The following is a 10,372-nucleotide window of genomic DNA, read 5'->3' on the forward strand; positions in this document are numbered from 1 at the left end:
TTTATCCATCTCACTCTTAAGGCGGTGAAGCCCTTAAAAAGAGTCCAGGCTCTGATACCAATTGAAAGTATAGAGATGGTAAACCTAGAGGGGGTGAATAGGTTTCTACAGATTTTAATTCTTTCTTTGCAATATTAGGCTTTGCGGAATATAAAGGTGAGCCTAATTCAAACTAGGTGAAGCAACCTATATGAGGATACAACTAACTCAAGCACGAAGGCTCTCACAGCGCAGTTAAATCACAAGTAAGGAGTTCGGTTAGAGATAACCGATAGCACGCGGAGACGAGGATGTATTCCCGTGTTCCCTTGCTTTGCAACAAGGTACGTCACGTTTGGAGGAGTGGAGGTCCCACGAAGGATTCCCCGCGCCACGAAGGCTCACCCTATTCTCCGGAGCCTATCCCACGAATGAATAGCTCTCTCACTTGTGGTAGACTTTGAGGTAGCCTCCAAACCTTCACAATCTTTGCCCGGAGCAGATCCACAGCCCGGATGCTTCCGGACTCCTCTTGCCCACCTAGGGTTTCCAAGGAACCCTAGGAAGCAAGCTTCTTGATGAATACAAGGGGGAATGAGATTTGGCTTGGTAGAACGATAGATCGGGACCTCCTCTATCGTTTCCCCGGAGGGATTTGAGTTTGGGTGGAGGAGGAGGGAGATCTGAGGCTTTTGGTGTTTCTAACAATGGAGTATGAGAGAGGGAGCTCAAGAACAGCTTGTAGTGTAGTGCCTAACTGTTCAGAGGTAGAAGAAGGCCTATTTATAGTGTTCTTCGAAATATGGCCGTTGGTCACTTGCCACATCAGCAGATTCCTCGAGGAGCCCGGTTGACCGGATCTGGCGCCGGACGGCGGTCCACGGCCGGTCGAGACCGGCCACTGACCGGGCCGGCCGGTTTCCGACCGGAGCTGGGACCGGGTCTTGACCGGGCAGCCGCCATTCTTTACTGGATAGTGCCCGGATGGCACCGGCGCAGAGGCCGGTTGCAGACCGGGACGCCCGGTCTGGAGCCCGGTCCGACCGGGCCAGGAACCGGAGCAGCCGGTTCAAACCGGGCTGGCGACCGGACACTGACCGGGCAGCTCTTCAACCTTACTGGATCTTGTCCGGATGGCACCGGTCCATGGTCCGGTTGGTGACCAGGTGGTCCGGCGCCAGGGCCGGACCGACCGGATCTGGGACCGGCCAGTCTCTGGAAACCTTGCTGATTCTTCTTCGAATTGGGGGGTCTCCCGTTGCCTTCTTGTTCCATTGATACACCATTATACCTGTTTGGCTAATACCTGTGAATTATCTTGTAGACATGTATTAGTCCAAATACTCTAGCACGGTGTCATAGTTACCAAAATAATGGATAAGGGTAAAATACCCTTACAATGGGAGACCTTCCAATTCTTTCTCTTGGACGCTGCATATATGAGAGGGGCGATGTCGATCGGCTTTCTACCATGAAGCCAAGGGGCGTGCCAAAAAGGGGTGTTCTTCCCATTCCCCAAGGTAATGGTGGTAGCCGCATAGAAAATCTCCATGTCGGCTTTGGAGCTCCGGAGCCAACCCAAATTTTGGAGGGGTCTTTCCACTCGATCAAAGGCCACCGCAAGCGAAGCGTCGTTGCAAATATTTCCAATTCTAGAATCCCAAGCCCCCTAAGTTTCTTTGGGCGGCAAACAACTTCCCAATTAACCTTGCACTTGGCCCCGGTTGTGGAGTCCTTGGCGGACCATAGGAAAGCTCGTTGAATCTTGGTGATGAACTTGATGGTTCCCAGGAGGATGGAGAGGGGGTGAGGTGGTAAATTGCGTGGGAAGTGATCACGGACTTCACAAGGGTTGCGTGGCCGGCTGTTGTGATGAGCTTTCCATTCCACGTGGGTAGCTTGTTCACACATTTATCCTCAAGATGTTGGAAATCCCGCCTTCTCAAGCACCAAACTGAGAGGGGTAGGCCCAGATACTTGAGAGGAAAGGAAGCACGAGAGGCCGGGATACCCGCTAGGACATCTTGGAGGTTTATATGGTCACATCTAATCGGAACCACCGAGCTTTTTTGAAAATTTGTGCAAAGACCCGTGACCTCGCCAAAGTTTTGTAGGATGGAAGCCAAGTTCGTGATATCCTCCTTCATGGGTGCCACGAAGACCGCGGCGTCGCAGGCGTAGAGCGGAGTCCGCACCACTGTACCACGGCCGCGAAGTCTGTGGAGAAGCCCATGATCCGTGGCCAAATCCAGGAGCTGCGAGAGAGGATCGATGGCGAGGACAAAAAGCAAGGGGGGTAAAGGGTCCCCCTAGCGTAAGCCCCGGCCATGCAAAATCATTTGCTTGAGATATCATATACAATTGATTGCTCCCGCCAGACGGCCAGTGCACTGATACGTCTCCAATGTATCTATAATTTCTTATGTTCCATGCTAGTTTTATGACAATACCTACAAGTTTTGTTCACACTTTATAAGGTTTTTACTTTTTCTGGGACTAACCTATTAACAAGATGCCACAATGTCAGTTCCTATTTTCTGCTGTTTTTTATTTCAGAAAAGTTGTTTTACAAATATTCTCGGAATTGGACGAAACAAAAGCCCACGGCCCTATTTTCCACGGAGTGTTCCAGAACACCGAAGAGGAGTCGAGGAAGGCCAGTAGGTGGCCCTCCCCATATGGCGGCGCGGGGGGCCCATGGCCGCGCCAAGACGTGGGGAGGGAGCCCCCTGGCTCCCCCGACGCTGCCCCTTCGCCTATTTATTCCTTCGTCCCCAAAAACCCTAGCACCGAGAGCCAAAATACCAGAACAGTTCCAGAGACACCGCCGCCGTCAACCCTAACTCGGGGGGTTCAGAAGATCTCCTCCGGCACCCTGCCGGAGAGGGGAATCATCACCGGAGGGCTCTACATCACTATGCCCGCCTCCGGACTGATGCGTGAGTAGTTCATTCTTGGACTACGGGTCCATAGCAGTAGCTAGATGGTTGTCTTCTCCTATTGTGCCATCATGTTTAGATCTTGTGAGCTGCCTATCATGATCAAGATCATCTATTTGTAATGCTACATGTTGTGTTTGTTGGGATCCGATGAATATGGAATACTATGTCAAGTTGATTATTGATCTATCATATATGTGTTGTTTATGATCTTGCATGCTCTCTGTTGCTAGTAGAGGTCTGGCCAAGTTGATACTTGTAACTCCAAGAGGGAGTATTTATGCTAGATAGTGGGTTCATGTCTCCATTGAATGCGGGGAGTGACAACAACCCCTAAGGTTGTGGATGTGCTGTTGCCACTAGGGATAAAACATCAATGCTTTGTCTAAGGATAATTGTATTGTTTACATTACGCACAGTACTTAATGCAATTGTCTGTTGTTTGCAACTTAATACTGAAAGGGGTGCAGATGCTAACCCGAAGGTGGACTTTTTAGGCATAGATGCATGCTGGATGGCGGTCTATGTTCTTTGTCGTAATGCCCTAAGTAAATCTCATAGTAGTCATCATGATTGTATGTGCATTGTTATGCCCTCTCTATTTGTCAATTGCCCAACTGTAATTTATTTACCCAACATGCTATTTATCTTATTGGAGAGACAACACTAGTGAACTGTGGACCCCGGTCCATTCTTTTACATCTGAAATACAACCTACTGCAATCATTGTTCTCTTTTGTTTTATGCAATCAAACATCATTTTCCACACCATACATTTAATCCTTTGTTTTCAGCAAGCCGGTGAGATTGACAACCTCACTGTTAAGTTGGGGCAAAGTAGTTTGATTATGTTGTGCAGGTTCTACGTTGGCACCAGAATCACTGGTGTTGCACCGCACTACACTCCTTCACCAACAACCTTCACGTGATCTTCATCTCCTACTGGTTCGATAACCTTGGTTTCTTACTGAGGGAAAACTCGTTGCTTCGTACTCATCATACCTTCCTCTTGGGGTTCCCAACGGACGTGTGCTTTACCGTCACAAGCGGCTACTTTTACGGCGCCGTTGTCGGGGAGATCAAGACACGCTGCAAGGGGAGTCTATCACACCCAATCTCTTTACTTTGTTTATTGTCTTGCTTTATTTTATTTTCTGTCTTGTTTGCCTTTTTTATATCAAAAACACACAAAAATTTAGTTACTTGTTTTACTTTATTTAATTCGGTTTTGCTTTATTTATTTTTATTATTGCTAAAATGAATACACCTGAGAACACTAAGTTGTGTGACTTCACTAGCACAAATAATAATGATTTCATATGCACTCCTATTGCTCCATCTGCTACTACAGCAGAATTTTATGAAATTAAACCTGCTTTACTAAATCTTGTTATGAGAGAGCAATTTTACGGTGTTAGTGCCGATGATGCTGCTGCCCATCTTAATAATTTTGTTGAACTTTGTGAAATGCAAAAGTATAAGGATATAGATGTGGATATTATAAAACTGAAATTGTTTCCTTTCTCCTTGAGAGGAAGAGCTAAAGATTGGTTGCTATCTTTGCCTAAAAATAGTATTAGTTCATGGACTAAATGTAAAGATGCTTTCATTGGAAAATATTATCCTCCTGCTAAAATTATATCTTTGAGAAGTAGCATTATGAATTTTAAGCAATTGGATAATGAACATGTTGCCCAAGCATGGGAGAGAATGAAATCTTTGGTAAAGAATTGCCCTACCCATGGACTAACTACTTGGATGATCATCCAAACCTTTTATGCAGGATTAAATTTTTCTTCAAGGAACCTATTAGATTCAAGTCTGCTGGAGGTACTTTTATGTCCATCACTTTGGGTGCTGCAACAAAGTTTCTTGATGATATGATGATCAACTACTCCGAATGGCACACTGAAAGGACTCCTCAAGGTAAGAAGGTAAATTCTGTTGAAGAAACCTCTTCCTTGAGTGATAAGATTGATGTTATTATGTCTATGCTTGTTAATGTTAGATCTAATGTTGATCCTAATAATGTTCCTTTAGCTCCATTGGTTGCTCAAGAAGAGCATGTTGATGTGAATTTCATTAAAAATAATAATTTCAACAACAATGCTTATAGAAATAATTTTGGTAACAACAACTATAGGCCATATCCTTCTAATAGTGGTAATGGTTATGGTAATTTTTACAACAATAGTAGGAGTGTACCCTCTGATCTTGAAGTCATGCTTAAAGAATTTATTAGTACACAAACTGCTTTTAACAAATCTGTTGAGGAAAAGTTTGCTAAAATTGATGTTCTTGCTTCTAAGGTTGATAGTCTTGCTCTTGATGTTGATCTTTCGAAACTGAAAGTTATGCCTAATGAAATTAAAGATACTAAGTCATTTGCCAAAGCAAATGCTATCCAAGTTCGAATTAATGACAATATTAGAATGATGGCTGAATTGCATGCTAGGTGGGAAAGAGAAGAAAAACTTGCTAAAGAGAATAATATAGCTAGAGTTTGGACTATTACCACCACTAGTAATGTTGATGCTTCACATGTTGCTAAACCTCCTACTATCAATGGTAAAATAATTGGTGTTGGCAATGTTTCTACTTCTACTACAAAGCGTGTAAAACTGCCTGAAACTGTTGAAACTGTTTGTGATAAAAGTGCTGAAATTTTTCAAAGTGTTGGGGACAATGGTCCCATTGCTGTAGATCATAATGGTTTTGATTTTGATAATTGTCATATTTCTGAAGTTATTAAGTTCTTGCAAAAACTTGCTAGAAGTCCTAATGCTAGTGCTATAAACTTGGGCTTTACCAAACATATTACAAATGCTCTCATTAAAGCTAGGGAAGAGGAATTAAAACTTGAAGCTTCTATCCCTAGGAAGTTGGAAGATGGTTGGGAGCCCATCATTAAAATGAAGGTCAATGATTTTGATTGTAATGCTTTATGTGATCTTGGTGCAAGTATTTCTGTTATGCCTAAGAAACTTTATGATATGCTTGACTTGCCACCTTTGGAATGTTTTTATTTGGATGTTAATCTTGCTGATAATTCTATAAAGAAACCTTTGGGGAGAATTGACAATGTTCACATTACGGTTAACAATAACCTTGTCCCCGTCGATTTTGTTGTTTTGGATATTGAATGCAATGCATCTTGTCCTATTGTTTTGGGAAGACCCTTTTTTCGAACCGTTGGTGTTATTATTGATATGAAAGAAGGAAGTATTAAATATCAATTCCCTCTTAAGAAAGGTATGGAACACTTCCCTACATAGAGAATTAAGATGACGTTTGATTCTATTATTAGAACAAATTATGATGTTGATGCTTCTTCTCTTGATGTTACTTGATTTTCACTTTCTGCGCCTAGCTGAAAGGCGTTAAAAAAAAGCGCTTATGGGAGACAACCCATTATTTTATTTCTGCAATTTATTTTTTATATTTGAGTCAAGGTGCTTGTTACTACTGTAGCAATACATTTGTATCTTTATTTTCTTGCATTTTTGTGCCAAGTAAAGTCTTTGATAGAAAGTTGATACTAGATTTGGATTTCTGCGCAGAAACAGATTTTTAGCTGTCACGAATTTGAGCTTTTCTCTCTGTAGAGGAATCTAACAATTCTGAAAAAATTCATGAGTAATCCTCAGATATGTACGCAACTTTCATTCAACTGGAGATTTTCCATCTGAGCAAGTTAAGTGCCTAGAAAAAATTAGTCTTTACGGACTGTTCTGTTTTGACAGATTTTGCCTTTTATTTTGCATTGCCTCTTTTACTGTTTTTGAGTGGATTTCTTTGCTCCATTAAATTTCAGTAGCCTTGGGTAATGTCCAGAAGTGTTGGGAATGATTGTGTCCTTGCTGAACATGTGAATTTTTGATTATGCACTAACCCTCTAATGAGATTGCTTTGAGTTTGGTGTGAAGGAAGTTTTCAAGGATCAAGAGAGGAGGATGATATAATATGATCAAGAAGAGTGAAAAGTCTAAGCTTGGGGACGCCCCCATGGTTCATCCCTGCATATTTCAAGAAGACTCAAGCGTCTAAGCTTGGGGATGCCCAAAGCATCCCCTTCTTCATCAAACTTATCAGGTCACCTCTAGTGAAACTATATTTTAATTCCGTCACATCTTATGTGTTTTACTTGGAGCGTCCGTGTGCTTTTATTCTTGTTTGTTATTTTAAGTTTTCTTAATAAATCGGATCCTAACATGCTTGTGTGGGAGAGTGACACGCTCCGCTTTTTCATTTGAACACTTGTGTTTTTCGTTTTATTTTTCATGTTCATGGCGAAAGCTGAAAGCCGCAACACTTATTGTTATTTGGTTGGAAACAGAAAATGTTTCATATTGTCTTGAATAATTTGATACTTGCCAATTGTTTTGATCTCTCAAGTAGATCATGTTTAAGCTCTTGCATCATGTAGTTTAAACCTATTAGTGGAGAACTACCGTAGAGCTTGTTGAAATTTGGATTGCATGATTGGTCTCTCTAAGGTCTAGATATTTTACGGTAAAAGTGTTTGAGCAACAAGGAAGACGAGTGTAGAGCCTTTTAATGCTTGCAATATGTTCTTGTGTAAGTTTTGTCTGCATCGGTTTATACTTGTGTTTGCTTCAAACAACCTTGCTAGCCAAAGCCTTGTACTGAGAGGGAATGCTTCTCGTGCATCCAAAACCTTGAGCCAAAACCTATGCCATTTGTGTCCACCATAACTACCTACTATGTGGTATTTTTCTGTTATTTCAAGTAAATACTTCATGTGCTACCTTTAAACAATTCAAAACTTTATTACTCCTTATTTGTGTCAATGTTTTATAGCTCATGAGGAAGTATGTGGTGTTTTATCTTTCAATCTTGTTGGGCAGACTTTCACCAATGGACTAGTGGCATATACATCCGCTTATCCAATAATTTTGCAAAAAGAGCTGGCAACGGGGTGCGCAGCCCCAATTAATTAACTTTCATTAATAAGTCTCTTCACATGTTTTGCCCTGATTTATCAGTAAGCAACTTAATTTTGCAATAGACACTCCTCCATGGTATGTGAAATGTTGGAAGGCACCCGAGGATTCGGTTAGCCATGGCTTGTGAAAGAAAAAGGCTGTGAGGAGTGTCATCTATAAATAAAACTAAAATACATGTGTAAACAAAAGAGAAGAGGGATGATCTACCTTGCTGGTAGAGATAACGTTCTTCATGGGAGCCGCTCTTTGAAAGTCTGTTTGACAAGGGGGTTAGAATGCCCACTACCATTCGTTGAAAACAACAAACACCTCTCAAAACTTTATTTTTATGCTCTCTATATGATTTTAAAACTTGAAAAGCTCTAGCACATGATTTAATTCCTGCTTCCCTCTGCGAAGGGCCTTTCTTTTACTTTATGTTGAGTCAGTTTACCTACTTCTTTCTATCTTAGAAGCAAACACTTGTGTCAACTGTGTGCATTGATTCTTACATGCTTACTTATTGCACTTATTATATTACTTTGTGTTGACAATTATCCATGAGATATGCATGTTGAAAGTTGAAAGCAATTGCTGAAACTTAAATCTTCCTTTGTGTTGCTTCAAAACCTTGTATTAAGAATCTATTGCTTTATGAGTTAACTCTTATGCAAGACTTTTGATGCTTGTCTTGAAAGTACTATTCATGAAAAGTTTTTGCTATATGATTCAGTTGTTTAGTCATTATCTTTTTGTTAGCAAACTATATACCATTGCTTTGAGTCACTTCATTCATCTCATATGCTTTACAATAGTATGGATCAAGATTATGTTGGTAGCATGTCACTTCAGAAATTATTCTTTTTATCGTTTACCTACTCGAGGGCGAGTAGGAACTAAGCTTGGGGATGCTTGATACGTCTCCAACGTATCTATAATTTCTTATGTTCCATGCTAGTTTTATGACAATACCTACATGTTTTGTTTACACTTTATAATGTTTCTATGCATTTTCTGGGACTAATCTATTAACAAGATGTCACAGTGCCAGTTCCTGTTTTCTGCTATTTTTGATTTCAGAAAAGTTGTTTTACAAATATTCTCAGAATTGGACGAAACAAAAGCCCACGGCCCTATTTTCCACGGAGTGTTCCAGAACACCGAAGAGGAGTCGAGGAAGGCCAGCAAGTGGCCCTCCCCATATGGCGGCGCAGGGGGGGGCCCATGGTCGCGCCAAGACGTGGGGAGGGAGCCCCCTGGCTCCCCCGACGCTGCCCCTTCGCCTATTTATTCCTTTGTCCCCGAAAACCCTAGCACCGAGAGCCAAAATACCAGAACAGTTCCAGAGACGCCGCCGCCGTCAACCCTAACTCGGGGGTTCAGAAGATCTCCTCCGGCACCCTGCCGGAGAGGGGAATCATCACCGGAGGGCTCTACATCACTATGCCCGCCTCCGGACTGATGCGTGAGTAGTTCATTCTTGGACTACGGGTCCATAACGATAGCTAGATGGTTGTCTTCTCCTATTGTGCCATCATGTTTAGATCTTGTGAGCTGCCTATCATGATCAAGATCATCTATTTGTAATGCTACATGTTGTGTTTGTTGGGATTCGATGAATATGGAATACTATGTCAAGTTGATTATTGATCTATCATATATGTGTTGTTTATGATCTTGCATGCTCTCTGTTGCTAGTAGAGGCTACGGCCAAGTTGATACTTGTAACTCCAAGAGGGAGTATTTATGCTAGATAGTGGGTTCATGTCTCCATTGAATGCTGGGAGTGACAGCAACCCCTAAGGTTGTGGATGTGCTGTTCTCACTAGGGATAAAACATCAATGCTTTGTCTAAGGATATTTGTATTGTTTACATTACGCACAGTACTTAATGCAATTGTCTGTTGTTTGCAACTCAATACTGGAAGGGGTTCGGATGCTAACCCGAAGGTGGACTTTTTAGACATAGATGCATGCTGGATGGCGGTCTATGTTCTTTGTTGTAATGCCCTAAGTAAATCTCATAGTAGTCATCATGATATGTATGTGCATTGTTATGCCCTCTCTATTTGTCAATTGCCCAACTGTAATTTGTTTATCCAACATGCTATTTATCTTATTGGAGAGACATCACTAGTGAACTGTGGACCCCGGTCCATTCTTTTACATCTGAAATACAACCTACTGCAATCATTGTTCTCTTTTGTTTTTTGCAATCAAACATCATTTTCCACACCATACGTTTAATCCTTTGTTTTCAGCAAGCTGGTGAGATTGACAACCTCACTGTTAAGTTGGGGCAAAGTAGTTTGATTGTGTTGTGCAGGTTTCACGTTGGCACCGGAATCCCTGGTGTTGCGCCGCACTACACTCCTTCACCAACAACCTTCACGTGATCTTCATCTCCTACTGGTTCGATAACCTTGTTTTCTTACTGAGGGAAAACTCGCTGCTGTACTCATCATACCTTCCTCTTGGGGTTCCCAACGGACGTGTGCTTTACCGTCA

The sequence above is a fragment of the Lolium rigidum genome, chromosome 5 (genome assembly GCF_022539505.1).
Source record: "Lolium rigidum isolate FL_2022 chromosome 5, APGP_CSIRO_Lrig_0.1, whole genome shotgun sequence".
NCBI lineage: Eukaryota > Viridiplantae > Streptophyta > Magnoliopsida > Poales > Poaceae > Lolium > Lolium rigidum.